At 44.2% G+C, this 17,466-nt stretch overlaps 1 long non-coding RNA gene across 25 annotated transcripts in view; it reads right to left on the bottom strand.

The window, feature by feature from the left end:
• Nucleotides 1-17,466, bottom strand: part of Pvt1 (Pvt1 oncogene) — a 221,359-nt gene that overhangs the window by 22,686 nt on the left and 181,207 nt on the right. Inside the window, 1 exon segment of one of the 25 annotated variants that reach the window (NR_202073.1) lies at nucleotides 11,833-11,949. This is a non-coding gene — a long non-coding RNA (Pvt1 oncogene). 25 annotated transcript variants of the gene reach the window in all.

Raw genomic sequence — 17,466 nt, 5'->3', positions numbered from 1 at the left:
CTCCAGGCCTGGGGCCAAGAAGGTTCCGTGACTTTCCAGGGATGATTGTACAGCAAGTCCAACATCCAGGCTGAGTCAGCTATCCGTGGCTATAATAGGGCCAAATGTGCTTCTTCCCCATCTCCAGGGGCTGAATCTGCTGCTAAGGCAGGCTGGTTTATAAGAGGCCAGCACCTCTGTTCCTTTGACAATTGGAGGCTAAAATGAGGTAATAAGGTGTGGAAAAGTTGAGGGAGAGACTGAGAGTCATGGACAGAGTAAGAGCTGTGCCCGAGCACTGGAAGGCGGCTAGAGAGAGAACCAAGCCCTGGAGTGAAGTAATAATCCTCGGAAGCAAGCCTTACTGAGAAACTCTATTTCACAGCACCCAGTTGGAGTTCCTGGAAAGGATCAGAAGTCATCTCTAGGGCCTCTTTAGAAAACTCATAGGGCGGGAAAGCCAAGGGTAGGAGACAGCACCCGTCTTCACAACTGTCTGGAGGCTCAGAACAACCACAGAATCTAAAATACCCAGAGTCTTTTAATACTCTGGCTTGGGACAGGAGTCATCAAAATCTCTAAATAACTTGATCCTACAAAGAAAGTCAGTGGCTATTGTGACTTAAGGTAATGACACCATACAGCTGAATCAAAACACAGGGACTTCCCTCTGAGTCCAAGAGCAACTGGACCCTATCCCTTCTCCCTGTCAACCTGAATAAAGGTCATCCTATCCCTGGTAGCTTTCTCCCTCCATCTACTCTTACTTGAGAAGGATATGGCATCATTTTACTTAAACATGAAAATGCCTCCAAAAGGGCAGCTGACAGACATAAACAACCAGTACAGGATAAATAGCATTGTTCTCACATTGGCCAAGGCTCAGTGAAGTTAGCTTGCTCCCAATCACCAGCTAAAGAACCTGCAGTTCAACTCAGATCTGCTAGATTCCTGAACTCTACTTATGTTCTGCCAGGCTGCCATCTTTGCATCAAGTGCATAGACTGAGAGAGAGAGATGGGACAGTGGTCCTTTGATTCATGGATCAGCTACTTGCAAAATAACTGCTGCTGATAGTCTGATAGTCTACTAGGACACCATAGAGGGCTTATGAGCGAGCATCCCGGAGTCAACTTGATCTTCTGAACCTTGCTTTTACATTTCTCATCTGGACTGGAGGATGGAACGCAGCAGTTAACTTCTCTCCCTAAGGTGTTTCGTCTGAGAAAATGAATGCTGTAATACCAACTGTACTGAGACAGTCAGATGTGGATAAAACAATTCAGCGAGAAGAAAGAATTTACAATAGTTCCCAGCACGTGGGATGAAAACAGGGCTATCACATTTTGTTTTGTTGCTATGACTGCAATAGTCAAGATTGACTTTATCCTTTAAAAGGTTTAAATGTAATGGGGGAAGACAGGAGTGAAACAAAAGCTGCAGCATCAAGATGAAGAGTGGGGACTTCAGCATCTGTTCATCCCAGAAAGATCAATTTGAACATCATTCAAGCACAAGGGCTAAAGAATCCAAATGAGAGAAAGGTTACAGCATCCTGGAGGAACAGAAAATAAAAAGACATATTTTCGATGTCTTTTACACTTCGTGTGGGATAGCTTTACACTGTCTCATATCAGCCCTTGTCCTCACAGCTCTAGAAACAGTTGTCTTCATTTGGAGGAAGAAGAAAGAAAGTCTGTCACAGACTCCAACATCAGGTCTACCTAAATGAACTCCATTACAAGGCTAATGTCTACAAATCCAGGTTATTTAGGTTATGAAAATACCCTGCTGAACTTCAGTGTAGAATCAACCCTCATGGACCTGGGATTTAGCTTCCACTGATGGACCTAGATCTAAAACTCTGCTTATTGACCCGGCATTAGGCTTAGCCACAGAAACCTAAACTCTGAACTTATCCAAATGACGCCAGGTTCCAGGATGGCTCCCACAAACCCAAGACACAGGTCCACCTACCCAATTATCTAGACACCAGAGTATCCTATCCTATTTAGAGTTCCAGCAGTAACCTTACCCACAGACTTTACCGGCCAGCCCATACAAATTCTGGATGACTTTCTTTGCTAGAATACTTCTTTCTTTAAATGGACTCACATCAACATAGTCAGAGAAACGATTAAAGAAACAATTCTCAAGGAAATGGATATCCATGAAATACCTGACAAAGAATTCAAAATAACTGTCTCAAAGAAGTTCTGTGAACCCAAAACAATAGATACACTACTATATGGTATCAGAAAAGAGCACATCAACAAAAGTAAACAAAGACAAAAAACATTAGAGGAAGAAGCAAATAGAAATCTTAACACCAATGCACCATTACCAACCCGAAAGTTCTATAGGTAACTTCACCAGCATACTTGACCAACTAGGAAACGCAATGAACGAGTTCAAAGACAGGTCATCTCAAATGAGTTGAAAGCAATACAATAAGTGAACAGACTACAGAAACTTTCTATTACACCATCAAGTAAAACAGAGGAGAGGCTGGAAAAAGCTTGTCTAAAGAAAAAGCATCATGGAAAACATTTCATAAGCAGAAAGAGAAATAAAGATTAAGCTGAGTCCCACAGAATCCCAATCTGGTTATAGTGAAGAGATTTTTACTAAGACACATTGTAATCGAAGTCTAAGAAACTATTCGGTTTCTTAGATGTCAGAAAACAATAACAGAAATCTAACTTATCATATACAGATGAACTGTCATCCAGAATATCTGTAGATTTATCAGCAAAAGTCCTGAAAATTAAAGGAGTGGGATGATATATTAAACATACTGAAAGGAGAACTGCCAATCAAATATCTGAAAGCTACTCATGAGAAATGGAGGGCGCAGGAAAGCCTTCCTAGACAACTGAAAGATGAGGGAGGTACTTATCTCAAGTCCTGTCTTAAAAGAAATGGTAAATGAAGCCTTCAATTGAAATAAAAGGGCACTAATAGCACAAAGACACATGCAAGCAAAACTCACGAAAAAAGTAAGAAATAGTCTAGCTCAGAAAAATACTGCAAAAAAGTCACTTTCCACTCAAGGGTACAAAGTGAGAGATAAACATACACAATAACTATAGCACTAATTATTTGCTAATATTCAGTAGTAGAGATTGTAACGCCAATAACGTAAAATGTGGTGAGCAAGGAAGTGCAGCTTTTCTTTAGGTAGTAGAAATTGTCACCAACTTAAAGCAGACTTTATGATAAGGTGCTTTATTCAACCTCATGGAAAACATCAAGAAAGATTCTACAGTGGATAGATCATCAGAGAGGAAGAATAGGTGTAAACAGCAACATAAGTAAATACATATTATTAAATCACAAAGGAAAACGTGTAAGCAAGCTGTAATGAAGTCGCCACGTAGCCAGAAATCAACGAAAGTGCAGCAGTAAGTACTGACCCCTCAGTGATTATGTTACAGAGAAACAAGTTAAATTAGCTAATTAATAAAGGATAATTGAATGATCAAAACAGGATCCAGTTATACTATCTATAAAACTACCTTGGCCCAGTCACGGTGATTCAAACCTGTAATCTCAGGAGTCCTGGAGTGAAGGAAGAGAGGCCAGGCTGGGCTAAAGGTTAAAATCCTATCTCAAGAACACAAAATAATTTTAAAAGGAAGAAGAGGAAAAAGACTATCGTTAAGGATGCAGAGAAGCTAAAAGGTGATTTGAGTAATGCCCAAAAGCTGGCAGAGAGGGGAGAAATATGCTCACAGCCACATAGCCAGCCCGAAGTGAAGACGGACTCTTAGCAGAGTCATAAGCTTTGGAAGCATAATGCAAAATGACAGGCTCAAATCAAACAAGCCAAGGAGAGAAAGTAGTAGTTGAAAGCAGAAGACATGAAACCTGGTTTTGAAGACTGACATGGATGGGGGCAGGGAGGGTCCAAGCTGACCAGGCTGGCTTCATGGAAGGGAAGATGTTGACGGGACCCATAAACACTGTGTCAGGAGTTGTGACCATAACCTGAAGCTGACAGAGAGCTGCTGCTTATATTTAAGTTGAAGAAGGGCATAGTCAGTCCTAGGCTTTCAATATCTGGGCTTGATCATGGAGAAGGGATATGAGAGATGTCAAAATTGAGGATGACAAGAAAACCCAGCAAAGATAAGGTCCAAGATCAGAGAGAGAAGAGACAGAAGGGAACAGAGATGGAGGGCTACCAGGAAAGAAGCAGAGGCAGGAACTGCTGATGGGAAGAGGTCCCGGAAGACAGAAAACCACTTCTCTTTCCTTTTGATGAAGCAAGATTATTACTTGAGAGCAGAGCTGGACAGGACAAGACTTCCCAAAAAAATCAGGAAGGAAAGAACCCTGGTCATGTGCCTACAATACAAATTACACTCCCAAAGTCCGTGGTCAACTGGGCCTAAGATGGTGCCCCATCTGCAGAGAGCTTTTTTTCAGAACAGGTCTCTGGGGGGCCTCATACAGTCTTTTCCTTGAGACAGCCATGGACTTGAAACTGAGATCCCAAAAGCTAGTCATGGGAGAGATGGAAAGATCTGACAGCACTTCGTCATGCTATAAAAGAAAGAAACTGAGGCTTTAAGGGGTTCACTTAGCAAATAACACAAGGGATGGCAGGTTTAAAAGCCAGGGTCTTCTGTATTGCTTGAATTAGGAAAGGACCATCAGTGTGTCAGAGGAAGAATAAACTCCATTTCTGTCCTCTATCCTGTCAGTATCTCCCGATAGAAGGTATAAAAATCCCCAGTTCAACCACCCTGTGGATGCATCCACACAACTCACCTTCCAGGACAAAGCACAAGGCAGAGGGTTCTAGAAAGCCAACATTGGGAGAGCATAGAAGCTTCCAACAGCTTGGTTTTAGAAAGGACTGAGATACTCCTCCCTACAGACCCATAGCGTCAAAAGCCAGGCTTTGTCCATGCAGCAGGGGGAATTGCCTGTGTGTTCCTAGAAGGGGAAGTCCTGACAAAGCCTGGGGCTCTGCCTCCACCCAAAATTGGTCTGCACCATCAACATGTTCTGTTCTTCCTTCCGTACTCCCTTTGGCCTAGTCTCTATCAGAGCATTCAAAATGAAAAAATTCTCTAGAGGACCCACTTCTGACAAGGCAGCCTATCAGGCCTGGTTGTCATAAGAGAGGAAGGCCAGCTGATGCCTGTGACAGCATCAGCTGTCCACTGCTGGGCAGCAAGCCCTTCCCACCCACAGTGCCAGCCCAGGACATAGAGGTCTGGCAGCGATTGAAAAGAAAAGCTCCTATCTCTGACTCCTCAGAGCCTCTGATAAGAAATGTCATCCCTTGCTGGGTAATATTACTCTGCCAGATAAGGATCTCTATCTCCTCTAACATATGGCTCACTACAGAACACAGGGCCTACTGGAGCAGGATAATTTATGTGCTTAAGCTGCAAACCCTGGGTGGTCTGAGAAGTGCGTCGAACAGAAGAAGAACCAAATTATATCCTCTTCTGACCCAGCCTTGGGATCCCTCCCCAAGAATGACAGGAACCTCCTCTACTACACACACAATAAGCACTTTCACCGCCTGCTGTCTCTAAAGGGCATGTGCACCAGCGTTATCACAGCTTATCCACACACACCAGGACCTCCAAAGATGCATCTTAGTCTTCTTTCGCAGATCAAGAAATTGAGATTCAACAAGGGTTACATGGCCAAGGTCAGCGAGGCAGCTGTACCCAGAGCGCAGGCTCAAACCCCAACAGGTCTGCCTCACCAGCACACTGTCAGATGGGGAGACTGATCCCAGCCTCTGGGTTGTCTCTGCTCCAACGACTAAATTAATCAATTGACTAAATTAATCAATTACGTCAGATCTGCCTGGAGTTAATTGGCAATGTCAGCTCTGCACTTTAATCTCAAAAGTCCATTTCAATCATTCAATGCTCCTGATTTCTCTGCAACCTGGGGAGGATGAGGAAGCCTTGTTGAGTCAAGATTCTCAAGGAGAGGAAGTGGGGTCAGGGATGGGACCAGAAGAGGGAGAAAGGAGAGTGGGACTTAGATACTGGCATCAGACCCTCAAAGAACGGAAGGTAGAAGGAAATTTTGATGAAATCCTCTCTGTTGATTCATTCATTGTTCGTTCGTTCGTTCATTCATTCATTCATTCTTCATTCATTAATATCCCTGAACAATCAATTACATGTCCATTCTGGCTTGGCCCTGGTAACGTAACTGTATGTGTAAGCAGCGCTAAACTAGACTTCATGACATAATTAGTGAGCTGGGAGAGACTGACAGGTCAGCTAAGAGGCAGAGCTAACAGAACATGACAAGGGTACTGTGTCTGCAGTAGATTGCACGGCTAATGTGGGGGACCATGCTATGTGTTAAAGGGAAGCTATAAGTAAACCTCACACTCTGCTATTTTATACCCTACTTCAAAGAAGAAAAGTCATCATGCCTAAAGTTAACGCTGTTCTTTGTTGGGATTAGTTCAACAATATTCTGCATCACCTCATAGACCCATTAGTAACTACAATTAAACAATTTTAATTGACAAAAATCACACATATTTATGATATATATAATTGGTGTATAGTACATATAATATACATTGAACTAATTAATGTATGCATAATTTTCTTTCCAGCTGATTTTTTTACATAGCTATATAGCATTTCATTTTATAAAGATGTCCCAATTTAATAACCACAGTTAATAAAACTGAAGAGGAAAGTTACCCAGCACTGTGCTAGGCAATCTCCAGGAACTACTTCAGTTCCTTAGGGTGCTTGTACCCAAGACATCTTTCAGGTAACCTGGAAGGTATATTCCCCCAGATACATGATGGATAGAAGATGTTATTAACAGACTCAAAACCACCCTGAATTATCACATTTGTAGAATCTCTCTTTGGTCCATTTGGATGTGAGAAAAATAAGAAAGGAGAAACAAAGTGTTGTGGGTGGCTCACTTATGGAAAAGCATACTAAGGTGGGTCAGGGTGGATGGCTGGTTCTAATTTCAGGCTCTTTTACGACGGTCATGTGACCTAGATGTCATACAATGTCAGACCTCAGCATATCCCATGGCAAAGAGGAATAAGAATGGATCTGTCAGACAAGTCCCATATTTATAACGAGCTGGAAGTTTGAAGGCCACACTGAGGAGTTATGCACGCCTAGGCCTCCTGCAACTGCAGAAAGTGAAAGGAGACTCAGGTGGACTCTTTCCTGAATTTTTACACAGGGGAAGAGAGAGGTCAAGGAGCAATCATGCCGGCCACATGAAAGTTCTCTTCAGGCTTGCAGCACGGATGGCAGCAAGGGGTCCAGGTGGGGCAGGAGATAGGGTAGGAGCTCAGGGTGTGACAGAGGGCTGCCCATGGAGACATTCAGATAGGCTATGCTATCTGTGAACAATAGAACCGTTGTCCTGGACCCAAATCTGACAAGAGGGGATAAGACCCCCGGAAACCCAACCCCAGATAACTAGCCAGGGTGGCCTCCATACCATCCCCAGCCTGTCTGTCATTTCATTTATGGCTTTCATTCATGCACCTTACAGTGTGTATCCAGCACATACCAAGAATTGTGTTAGAAGGTGTGGATGTGGTGATGAAGGAGACTCTAGGTCCCTACCATCAGGAAGCACAAAGATAAGAATGACTACTAAAGACCTGTTAGCCCAACTCGGTGTCCCAAGATACAATAAGAATTACAAGCAGAGTTGCACATACACTGTGCTTTGTATTTTCTACTTGCCATCTTGAGGCCTTGTTGCCTTATCACTGTCACAATGCGCATTCCATATTGATAACACAGACCCAAAGTTGGTAGGTATGCCACATGGACGTGTCTGGGGACAGCAATAGTCACTGTGTTACATTTGCTGGGTCTTGGATTGAGGCAAGGTGTTCGATTTCACTTGCTTTCCTTTCAACAGTGACCTATTAATGATTCAGACTAGTAGATGCCTGGGCTCAGTCTTGCCTGCACAGACACTTTGCCTCTCTGCTCCAGAGACTGAGCCTGAGGGTCATCTCGAAAACAGACTTGACATTCCTTTATTCAGAGGGTATTTACAAGTCATCTGCTATGCTCGCAAGATTCAAACCATAAAAATAATAAAAAATTTGAGAAGGCCTTTGTAGGAAGATGTTGCATTTATGGTGTGTGTGTGTGTGTGTGTGTGTGTGTGTGTGTGTGTGTGTGTGTGTGTCCCTATGAGTGCACGCGAGTGTGCATGTCCATGAGCATGTGGGCATATTATTTGTTAACCACTTTGTATGTACAGGAAACTGTTGTTTTGTGTAGCATGGCTCATTTTCCCTCTACCAATGTCCATAGAGGGAAGACTGAAACACCCCACTCCAAAAAGGAGCCAGAGCTTTCCAAGTCACCCCAGTGTAATGAAAGAAATTTGAAGTACAGCAGGGTGTCAGATGCTGAGGTCCAACGCAGTGTGCCAATGTGCGCTCAGGAAGGTAGATCTGTAGATCTCATGGCTACCACAAGCATTCTCACTAAGAAAAATGGTGGGCAGGCATGGCACCCAAAAACGAGTCATCCTGTCTGGAAAGTAAAGGAATATGGCAGCCTCTTCTCTTGCATCTGGAAGTGTTACACTCTCTGATTCATTTGGGCTCAGTTTCCTCTGGGGAGAAGGGCCCAAAGTCCTAGCTCCTCTTTAAAGAAGGCTTTAGATTTGCAAATTGTTGAAATTCTGCTCTCCCTCTGTATAAGAAATAAGATACTATACAGGATTTTGAGGGTTCCCCTCACCTATCTTACCAGCCTTATACCAGAACACACCCTCCTACTTTCAGACCAAGGTACAAACTAATGATGGCAAGGAACAGGAGGGAGGGGTAAATAACCAGTGATGGTCCTAGAAGTCCTTAGGAGGCAGTCCAATGGCTCACTACCTGCCATAATGGCTCTCCTATACACCCCACAGCCAACAGCAGAAGCGAATAACAGGGGACCCCTTCCTGCCTTAATGGCTCTCCTATACAACTCTCAATCAGCAGCAGAAACTGGCGACCAGGGACCTCTTCTGGGGTCTTCCCTTGTCTACTTGGACATAGCACCTGGAGACAGGTCCTTTGGACTAGGCCCCATATGCCAGCATCTATATGGGCAGCAGTCTTCATGGATGGATGGAAGGAGGAAGAGAAAGAAGAAGAGTAGTTTAAGAGTTTAGGATCAGGGAAAGAGAAATTCTATGACCTGACTAAAGGCAGAAGCAGAAATTACAGGGGGAAACGGATCAAAAGGAAGAGGTATCTAGAAAAACACTATGCAGCAAATAAGAAAAAAGAGACGTGTGTTTGCACACACACTTGCACGCGCGCAGACAGACAGACAGACACACACACACACACACACACACACACACACACACACACACACACTCCTCTAAGAAACATTACAGATGGGAAAAACAAGGAGGATGAACTATCTGTTCCTTCCAGATGTTTAAATGTTATAACCTCAGGAGCCACTGGCAACACTGAACTGGTTGGGGACCAGTCGGTAGGAGACAAGCTTCCTAAGCCTAGAACTCCAACTACAAGATCTATAGTTCCATTCTAGATCTCAAAGCATCTCGTAATGAGGCTTCCAAGCTGATGATGCTTCCTTCATTCCTAGTTCTAGTTGGTGGTAATCTGCTACGGACAACCTATAAACATTGGGTCACAACTAAGATCCCAGGGCATTGGTCACCTATACTATTTACCCACAGGACATTTTATTCCATTACAAAATATAAAAATTATTTCACAATATAAGAGAAAGAAAATGAAGAGGAATGTTTTCAACCCCCACCTTTATGCCCCCATATAATACCCCTTTCAAGAAGACAAAAACTGGGTATCTTTTCAATACCCATAGTCCCATGTCCTAAGAACTACATGATCAAACTCCTCTAGATAGATTTGCGTGGGTTATTCCATGAACTGAACCAGAATCAATTCAATAACTTTTAAGAAGAGTGGGATCTCTACCATCTGCAGAGCTGCTGCTCTTCTCCATTCTAGGCAACCACCGTCTAAGAGAGAAACGGTCCGTGGAACCTCCAACTACATACAGCAAGGCCTTAAGGCTTATCCTGGGTCCAGAGCAAAGCCCAATTCTGGGAGAAGCGATGCACTCAAGAAAGGCCCAGTATTCCTCACCCTACACCCCAAACCTAAAATATTCCAAAATATAAAACGTGTTGAGGGTTAACATGATAGCACAAATGGAAAACCCTCACCATAAACTTCATCCCATATAAAAATCACTGAAAATGTAGCGTAAAATCACCTTCAGGCCGTGCGTATATGAAATGTAAAAGTCGAAGGCCTGGTTCTAAGCCATTTCTATGAATTCATAGCACTGAAAAAGAAAGCCTGAAGTCCTCAAGACTTGTGTCCCAAACATTTCAGATAGAACAGCTCAATCTGTAGCACGCCACAGCCCAAACACATTGCAACACTGTCTCCGCTATTAGCCAGGGCCTGGTCGTCAGGACGACTCTTGCTCAATATTACTCTTTGCTTCATAATTTCCACACACAGAGGAACAATACTTCTCTTTAAAAAAAAAAAATCAATTGTCCCCAGCAATCCACCTACACAGTTCTAGGAAAATAGGGGCTAAACACTCTGCTTCAGCAAGCAAACAAGGAACAAGGAGGGCGAGAGGAATCCATCACAGCGCCTGCGCTTTTCATTATTCACACCAACTGTTTTTAGAGTCACTAAGTTCAAATGACCCTGTCCCTTGGGGCCGCAGAACTATTTTTACCAACGCTTGCCAGTAAGGAAGCCGTGCATGCTGAATAAATGGGATTACTCAGTATGAGGAGACACTAAGTGGCTTCAAGAGGCTTCAGGGTAAAGGAACTGCATATGGCCTGGAAGGAAGATGCTGGAACAGTCAATGTCTGACCCGCCCAGGACTTTGAGAGACTTTGATGTGGGGACCACAGGGCATCCAACGAATAGGAAAAGCCTGCTGGGATCCCATCCCAAACTGCCAGAAAACAATGAAAGAAGATAAATGGCCCTGGCGTCAGGAAAAGGCAACACTGAATAAGGGATAGAGGTGTGCCTGGAGCGTAGTAAGTGATCCACAAATACCTCATGTGCATGCATGCATGTGCATGTGAACACACACACACAGAGAGAGAGAGAGAGAGAGAGAGAGAGAGAGAGGCCTGCCTGCACAGAGAACCAGCAAGATAGCTTTTCTCTATGCTTTCTGGACTTCAGGGTGATCACACCCAGCCTGAAGGCTTTAAGTTGGAGGGTTCTACATGCAATCAAGTCATATTCATTTCTGCACACATTATTTCTGGCATCCAAGTTAATCCCTTTGTTCCATGGATTTAATATGTCCCAGAAGGTGTGTTTGTGTGAGAGAGTGGGACAGAGGAGAAGGAAAAGGGGGGGTGGGGGGGTGGGGATTGGCTTACATAATCACGAGGCCCCCAATCCCAGACAGAATCTGCAAGGCAGACAAGCAAGCAGTTGAAGTCTGTAGGTAGCATGGAGTCAGGATTCCTACTTTCTGTTGCCACAGAAAGCTTCAGTCTGTTCTCTTAAAGCCTACAGCTGAGTGGAGCAGGCCCAGCCACACCACGAAAAGTCACAAACTTTGCTCAGTCTATTGATATAAATGTGGACCTCGTTGAAGAAACACTTTAGCTCAAAGAGGTGATGCATGTTTGTAATCTCCACATTCAAGAAGCGAGAGGGTTTTGAATTTGAAGTCATCTTATACTATACTTCAAGACCTTTCCTCAAAACGACAATTGCAACAACAACACCATCAAGGGGGTCCAAGAGACCTCCCAAATTACATAGGCTGCTATTTCATTGCTTGTGGTTGCTTCATAACTTACAGTCTATTGCTGAAGTCACCACACACTTCAGTCCAGGAGTTGAAGAAATCCAGTTGGCACTGACCTGGAAGTGTCCTCCCTGGTAGATAGCTCGAGTATTGGAAGGTGCTATGAAAGCTGTCAGAAGAGAAAAGTTATCAACAGGCCTGCCTACCCGGCTGTAAATCCTGTGAATTACAACAACAATTATCAGCACAGCAAGCTGTACCCAATTGAACAGTGGTATTTCCATCTTGGGGATGGCCACAAACAACTGTCTCACTGGACTGAAAAACTACACAGCAGAATTCTTGCCTGGAGCTCTACGCTTAACTAAGAACGCCTGGTTGGAGCAGTTGTAGACCTTAGAAGAGAACCTATTACCACAATTCTCTAAACTGACACATTACACAACTGGCTCCTACATATTTATCCCTAGTTTTATAGAGTGCATAACAGCTTCTTTTTGTGGTAGATAGAAGTTATTACAGAGATCCCCAACAGGTCAACATGCACAGAATAAAGTGACAGTGGGGCTTCTATAACTCATCACCTACATCCACATTACAGGGAATAGCACAGACGAAGGACCAAAAACTGTGTAAGAACCAGAGGACCAGAAAGACTGCTGCAAAAGAGTGTCTTCTAGATATGACAGGGATTTAGCTCCCACGAACACTCAACACCTATGGCTGTAAGAACTGTGCAGGCCCATACTAGTCAAAACCCCAGCATGGATTGGGAAAGAGCTCCCAAAGCCCAGATCCAAGTTGAAGAGCTAAGGGCAGTCAAATGCTACTGAGGATGGGAGGGTCATTTTTCATCAGGGATAAGCCCTCTGATAAGTCGCCTATCTTCCCGTGGTGGGCCCTACACCAGAGTGTATGTACAACACTAATCATAGTAATAACATTAGAAATAATAGAAGATATGACTTTGAATGTGGGATATGTGGGGGACAAGGGAGGAGTAGATGAAATCAAAATGAATTGTACTCATGTGTGAGAGTCTCAAAAACAAAAGAAAGAAAAGAAAAAACAGTCCATAAACAAAATGCCTACTTTCTCCATGACAACTAGACCGGTATTTGATCAATGTCTGGGTACCCTGCCCTAGCTAGGGTGATATAGAACTCACCGTCCTGTACAAGGTGCAAACAGTGATTCTTCATCTGCACAAATATTCATTTTCCTTGGGCCCTCTCACTAGAGTTCCAGACATAAGAATCCCACCCCATACTTGAAACACACACACACACACACACACACACACAAAACAATCACACTCTTCTTTCTGATTCTAGGTAGCCACTCAGGTCTCTAAATGCATGAGATTAATCCTTCACTCCCCGACACTTCTTATCCCAACCACCAGCAGACTGCACACTGGGTATTCATTCTGAACCCCAAGGCATCTCCCAGTGCCTTCTCCTACCACTCAGTATCTTCTCTCCATATCTACAACAGCCTGGTGTTTCCAACATCCTGCTGAGTGGCCCAGATGCTTCACACTGGCAGATTCCTGTCCATCTGCTACACAATAGCTTGTTTAACACTGTCTCAATAAGAGAAGAACCAAACTTCTTACCCTGCCCCCTTCTGCTCCCTGAGCGGCTTTCTTTTTGTTCTTTTAGACTATGTGTCCCCTCCCTAACTGTCTATCTTAACTCGCCCAGACAGGCCATTTCCGAAAACCTACCTATCTGGAAGATAGGGACTGCTCACAAGATATCTTATAGTCCTGGTCCAAAGGTGGATGGCAGGCACTAACATGAGGACAATGGAGGGAATAGAGTACTGCAATGGAGTAGGTACAGGTGAGGGAGACAGGTGATATGTTTGGATTTGGCGAATGTCTAAGGCAGGTGGCAATGCAGAGTATTCTCTGAACTAGATCAAAAAGGGGAAAAGGAGTTGAAAGGCCAGTGAAGGGAAGATCGGAGAGAAAGATGATCAGGTCAGGCCAGGAAAGGAGGTAAAAAGAACTGGAGCAGGTGACCTAGAACTGCTATGAACTCTGCAGCCAAGATTTCATACTCTGATGGTCGGAAGAATTGCACAGAGCAAAGACAGAGAGAGGGAATGCATTTGACAGAGGCCAAAGGGAAGAAAGATTGCCACAACCATGAAGAGGAGCTTGGGGTACCCCAGCAAAACTCCCAGCAAGCAGGGCTCTCTACACCCACCTATTCCCTTGCTCCTCCTCAGAGGGCACTGCACACAAAGCATCAGGATCAGCAGGCTCTGTTCTAATGCCTTAGAGAAGATATTGAGGAAAAGAAATCTATTATTATCCTTCCTATACAGAACAGGTGCAAGTGAGGTATCCATGGCTAACAGAAGGGTGATTTAGTTACTGCCCTGGAGATTTTACTTCTGAGACCTCCACACTTGTATTTGTTAAGATGTTATCTTCCTTCTTAGCCAATAATCGCAACAGAAACTGCACTTCGCTTTCCTCAGCCTCCCCTCGGTTGGTCTAGGTCCCATAAGGGTACTGGTCGTATTGTTGCCCACTGCAGCATCCTCATAACCAGAGAATGTCCAGGCAGGTGGCAAATAAAAACTAAGACTAGTTAAGCATCAAGATGGCTCATGCTTGAGTAAGGACATGGGCTTGGGACTCCTACTGCAGCCTGGTGCTCAAAGGAACTTCCACGGGCATTTTGAGCCAAGTCCAGACATACTGTCAGATAACAGAGTATGTTTACTCCAGTGACAAAGTCTTCATCTGGAAGACTTCCTCATTGGCATCTGCAGGTCATTTTTCAATTTTTCAAATAGTATGTGAGCAACAGAACCTTCTTTTCTTCAAAAGCCACAGCTGTGCCCTAATAGAGTATTTTTTAAAAAACCTAGTACTGACCTGAACTTGGTCATTCTAGCAATCCATGTGAAAACCTTACATTGGCAGATCCATGTATATCAGGAAAAGTCCTCCACAAAGGAAGGAATGGGATGCAGTAGAAGAGCATTCTACTGTTGGATGTGTTGGATATCAGTGGATTAAGCCACAGGATCTTCTCTTGTCAGGGAGACATGGCAGTGTTTGGAGACCTTTTTATTCACAGTTCATAGCTACCATGACACAAAAATGACCACTGTTTGGTCTTTACAGAATACAGATGAACCCAGGATTGGGGAAAGTCAAAGGTAAGTCCAGGTATTAGGACTCTAGAGCTCCAGATCAGAACACGTGCTCAATAAATACGACCTGCTGTGTGTCATTACTGCTGCTGTTCTTAAAGAAACACACTTCAGAGGTATTTGAACTATACCAACTTACTCGGAGTAACTTGCCCTTAAGCCAGTGTACAGTGTGCGCAGCAGACGCTTCCAAAAGGCCAAAGATTCTGCTGAATTTCAAGGTCAATGCTGTGTCCACAACTGCTACCAGTCACCTATGCCAAGGATCCTCCCACACTCCGCACTTGTAGCCAGGAAACAGCAGACAAGCTTCCTGCAGTTCCTTGGTAGTTATTTGTGCGGCTTTTTGAAGCTTTTGTGTTCTATAATGTGCTGGGCTGGGTGGACAGCCCCATGGTGATCAAAGACCCAGCTGGCAGGTATACCAACCCTGTATACTCTGCCAACCACCAGTCACCAGATGCCAGCTGCCAGCCACCAACCACCAGCCACCTGCCACTGAATCCAGGAAGAGTCACAAGGAGGAGGTGTTAGGCTTCAGAAGTGTTCCAGGTGCTATCCCAGCCACAGGCTCTGCCTTGGAACAACTGAAGTGTGCCGATTCCAGGTGTACCAGGTAGGAGCTGACATTCAAGCAGCTCCTAAACCAACAGTGGCAGACAGATCACTGCCAATGTGATGGGTCAAGGAAATTTAACCTCTGACGGGGACAAATGAGTTCAAGAGGGCCGAAAGGGAGAGTGCAGTCTACTTCCACAGTCCCAAGTTCACAAGAACCATACTTACTCGATGGCAGGTTGGGGCCAAAGGATTCTAAGATAACCATCACTGAGCATGCACTCGTGAGGGACTATGTTGCATTACATGAGGAACTGTGCAAGAAACAAGACCGGAAAGGGCTCATAACATCTGTGATGGTTTGAATAGGAAATGTTTCCCCATGACTCAAGGCATTTGAATGCTTGGTCTCCTAGTACAGTTTGGGGAGATTTAAGAGGTTTGACCTTTTGGAGGAAGTGTGTCATTAGTAAGCTTTGCAAGCAAAAGGACCTGAATCATTTCTAGTCCCCCTGTCCCTTCTCTTTGTGTTTGAAGATCGAAATGTGAGCCTTCACATCCTGCCTCTGCCTCAGCTCTGCCACCACAGATGGACTCTAACACACTAGAACCATAAGCTCAAATACATTTTTTCCTCCATGAGTTGCCTCGGTCATGGTATTTTATCACAATTATAGAAAAGTAACTAATACAGTGTCCTATGTTCATAGACACCCACTTACATTAAGTGTCCAGTGAGGGAACGGAGTCCCCTGTCCTCACAGAACTCAGATACTTGTTCTCCCTCTGGGAGCCTCAAAGACCTTCACAGGGAAATTCTGGATGTCAACTATGCCTCTAATCACCCTGAAAATCTTGCGGATGTAGATCACAGCACCTTCTGCATCACTCACACGGATAAAGAAGGACTATTGGCTGCCACATTTTCCCCATAACAATGTGTGTAGACAAGAAAAAACGATCACCTAAGGTCAAGTGGCAAACCTGGCTCTAACAAACACAGGAGCTCATTTCTTACATTTTATAAACAACGTATGAAACACTTCATATATGAGATCCACATCACATGGAATAAGACTATTAAATGAGTGATATACACGTGTGAAGTGGCAATGAATACACAAATGATTGCACACACACACACACACACACACACATCACTGCTCTTCTACTGTAGGTAGTACATGGATGTATTTGTGTGCCCATGACTACATATAATAGCAAAATAGCTTTTTAAAAGTTTTCTTCTTGCTTGTCTGAATGTCCTAAATTATAATACGAGTATTTGTTGTGTTTTTCAAACGGTAAGAATGGAAGTTCTACCTCTTTTTCTCTGATGGATCTCTGAGTGGGGAGCACCACAAGGGAGCTAGAGGGTGCAGCGAAGCTTCTGTACTGCCTCCTATCCTCTTTGACCATTTCTATAGGATGCTGTGCCGCTCAACACCTAGGATGGTAACTCACATAGAACAACACTGTCAACAGCTGTTCTTTGTAGAACACTTATACTAGGCGAGCCCATAGAACTTCCTTGCCCTTCACTAGTGTCAGTGTGCTGGGTAGATACCCATGTGCAGAAGAGGAAACTGAGGCATGAAGTAGGTAAGTCCTAGTGATAGCCTGGCAAAGCAAAGTGCTATATCAGGGACTGGAGCCCCAGCCTGTACTCTCTGTGTAACACCTTGCTTTTCCTCAGAACCAGTCAGGTCATTATGTTCCTGCTGCCAGAGATCCTAAGTGGGGACAGGCTGTGCACTGAATAGCCTGGGAAAGAGCAGAGGGTTTACTCATGGAAGAAGTAAAGGCCCGAGAAAGGATCGGGGCTATGGGAATAGCCCCAGTCAGCAGCTCCAGATGGTATATTCAAGTCAGTTGAGGTAAATATCTGGGCAGTTCTATCCCAATGTAACTGGGCCTCAGGGTATTCAGGTGTGGGAAGCCACCAAGACAG

This window comes from Rattus norvegicus, chromosome 7, assembly GCF_021556685.1.
Source record: "Rattus norvegicus strain SHRSP/BbbUtx chromosome 7, alternate assembly SHRSP_T2T, whole genome shotgun sequence".
NCBI lineage: Eukaryota > Metazoa > Chordata > Mammalia > Rodentia > Muridae > Rattus > Rattus norvegicus.
This window is presented reverse-complemented; position numbering and strand designations above follow the sequence as displayed.